The sequence below is a fragment of the Hippocampus comes genome, unplaced genomic scaffold (genome assembly GCF_001891065.2).
Source record: "Hippocampus comes isolate QL1 unplaced genomic scaffold, H_comes_QL1_v1.1 scaffold261, whole genome shotgun sequence".
Taxonomy (NCBI): domain Eukaryota; kingdom Metazoa; phylum Chordata; class Actinopteri; order Syngnathiformes; family Syngnathidae; genus Hippocampus; species Hippocampus comes.
In genome coordinates this window covers 136,321-139,317 of record NW_017805824.1, presented here as the reverse complement: position 1 = coordinate 139,317, position 2,997 = coordinate 136,321, and positions in this window count along the sequence as shown.

Sequence of the window (2,997 nt, the reverse complement as noted above, 5' to 3'; positions counted from 1 at the left end):
AGATGCTTGTGGAGGCTCTCAGTCGTACAGGAAAGTTCCATCGTAGAAAGGTTTCCGTCAGTTGTCGAAGTCGAAGCGAACCGTCCTTTTTTGTTTTTTGTTTTTGTTTTTTTACCCACAGGTACAGATGACGACTGACGGAAACCTTTCTACGATGAACTCCCACCCAGAGCTTTTCCCATGTCCCGGGGGAGGCGGGGGACATTGAGTCTGAATGGACCATGTTCCGTGCCTCTATTGTTGCCGTAAGGTGGTTGGTGCCTGTCGTGGCAGCACCCCCGTACTCGCTGGTCGACACCAGCAGGAAGGGATGCCGTCAAGCTGAAGAAGGAGTCCTATCGGGCCTTTATGGCCTGTGGGACCCCAGAGGCAGCTGACGGGTATCGACTGGCTAAGCGGAACGCAGCTTCAGTGGTCGAACCCCCCGGTGGTCGAACCCCCTGATAAGGGCTGTTCGGAACTCTGACATACAGTACTACTGATGTCAGAGTTTGTTTCGCATTGCTGGCAGTAAGTCGAAATCGTTTGCAGTGAGGGTTGGACTCCGCCAAGTCTGCCCTTTGTCGCCGATTCTGTTCATAATCTTTATGGACAGAATTTTGAGGCGCAGCCGAAGTGTTGGTGGCCTCAGTATTGCATCTCTGCTTTTTACAGATGATGTGGTACTGTTGGCTCCTTCAAGCAGGGCTCTCCAACTCTCACTGGAGGGTTTCGCAGCAGAGTGTGAAGCAGTTGGGATGAAAATCAGCACCTCCAAATCTGAAACAATGGTCCTCAGTCGGAAAAGGATGGAATGCCCTCTCCGGGTCGGGGAGGAGATCTTGCCCCAAGTGGAGAAGTTTAAGTATCTTGGGGTCTTGTTCGCGAATGAGGGCAGAAGGGAGCGAGAGATCGACAGGCGGATTGGTGCAGCGTCTGCTGTGATGCGGACTTTGTATCGGTCTGCCGTGGTAAAGAAGGAGCTGATCCAAAGGGTGAAGCTCTCAATTTACCGGTCGATCTACGTCCCAACCCTCATCTATGGTCACGAGCTATGGGTTGTGACTGAAAGAGCGAGATCCCGGTTGCAAGCGGCCGAAATGAGTTTCCTCCGCAGGGTGTCCGGGCTCTCCCTTAGAGATAAGGTGAGAAGCTCGGTCATCCGGGAGGGGCTCAGAGTCGAGCCGCTTCTCCTCCACGTCGAGAGGAGCCAGATGAGGTGACTCGGGCATCTGAGTAGGATGCCTCCTGGACGCCTCCCTGGTGAGGTGTTCCGGGCATGTCCCACTGGCAGGAGACCCCGGGGACGATGACCCAGGACACGCTGGAGAGACTATGTCACCCAGCTGGCCTGGGAACGCCTCGGGATCTGCCAGGAAGAGCTGGAAGAAGTGGCTGGGGAGAGGGAAGTCTGGGTTTCCTTCCTAAAGCTGCTGCTCCCGCGACCCGACCCCGGATAAGCGGTGGAAAATGGATGGATGGATGGATTTTCAATATATGACAGACACATTACAATTCTGATGTTGACTTTAAACTTTTTACACAGTGTTATTTGTCTTTGTAAAGCCCGTGTCTCACTGAGCAGCAAAAGTTTTTTCGTACAAGATTACATCCATGTACACATGTAATACTTTGAATCGATTTTTTCTTTTATAAACAATAACTAGAGTTATTCTTTGTTTCGCGCACCTACCTTTTTTTGCCAATCCGATTGAGAAAACAGAGGTCTTCTAAGTGTTTGTAACAAAAAATGCTCGTTGACACTGGCGTGAAACTTTGCGAGAACAAAACTGTATCGTTCCCATTTTGTGGTCGATTTACATGCCCTATTCTTTTCTTTTGGCCACTCAAACAACTATTTGCCTAATGTCAACAGCACATCGCCACACAAGGCCGAGGCATTTCGGCAAATAACTCCCTAACAATGACAAAGAGTAGTTACCAGGATAATCAACAATGCATAACAAAGACCGACTGGTGACTCGGCATTCTGGAAAGGGCGTCACTTGCAGGAGATTGCCGAAGAAAAGAATTTAAATTGTTTAGCGCGTCGCTATGTGGATAACTACGAACCTGGGTACGTTGCGTTAAAAAGTGTGCGTGAAATAGTTTTAGCCATAAGTGTAAGTTGAGGGGTTCGTTGTTTTTAGTGGATAGCTCTACTTTACGAACGGCAAAAGGAGAGATGGAATCATTTGAATGCAGTTTTATTGAAAAGGAAAAAAAAAAGACTTCTGCACTGCAGCAAGTTCAAGAACACACTCATCCTTACGGCAACTACAACACTTTTGTATTTCTCAAAAGATTGTTGGCCAAGTTAACTTCACGCCTGACTTTTAATAATAGCCAAGCCACCTGATGTGAAGGCACAATCATCTCAGAGACACGTCTTATGTAATGATTTCAAGAATGAGCACATATAGGAAACAGATACGATCTGGAATGTTCCTAATGTCACAAACAAACCAAGGTTCCCCAACACGTGACCAATGCTTCATCTATGATCTTGAGATTGCGATGTCGCCCAACAGTGCCTTGTTTTCAGTTGCAGTACAATTCGAACAGCCAGTACCCACGCGACTGGACGCTCCCACACATGAGGAAGTCTTTATGTAAAATCAGCTTGACATGAGGTGGATTAAATACCAGTCTGACAAGATGATCAAAACAAGATGCTCAAAACAAGCCAACATCCAATTGGTAAACAAAAACGTCACATTTGTAGGATGAACACGATTAAATCAAGTAGAATTTGCATAAAACCTTGTCAACTCCATCTCATAGTTCCATTCACGTTGAAATCACAGAAGGCTATCACGTTTCTTTGCTCAGACATCATCACAAATATGGACAAGTAACAAGTGGTGGAACACTTGTTATTGTATGTTTTATATATGTTCAATAAACAAACAAACAAACAAACAAACAAACAAACACTTCAGATGCTGAGGGTTAAATGCAGGCTCTGGCCTACCGGGGTGGTGTTTGCATCATGTTTTCCACAGGGGGCATGTGGGC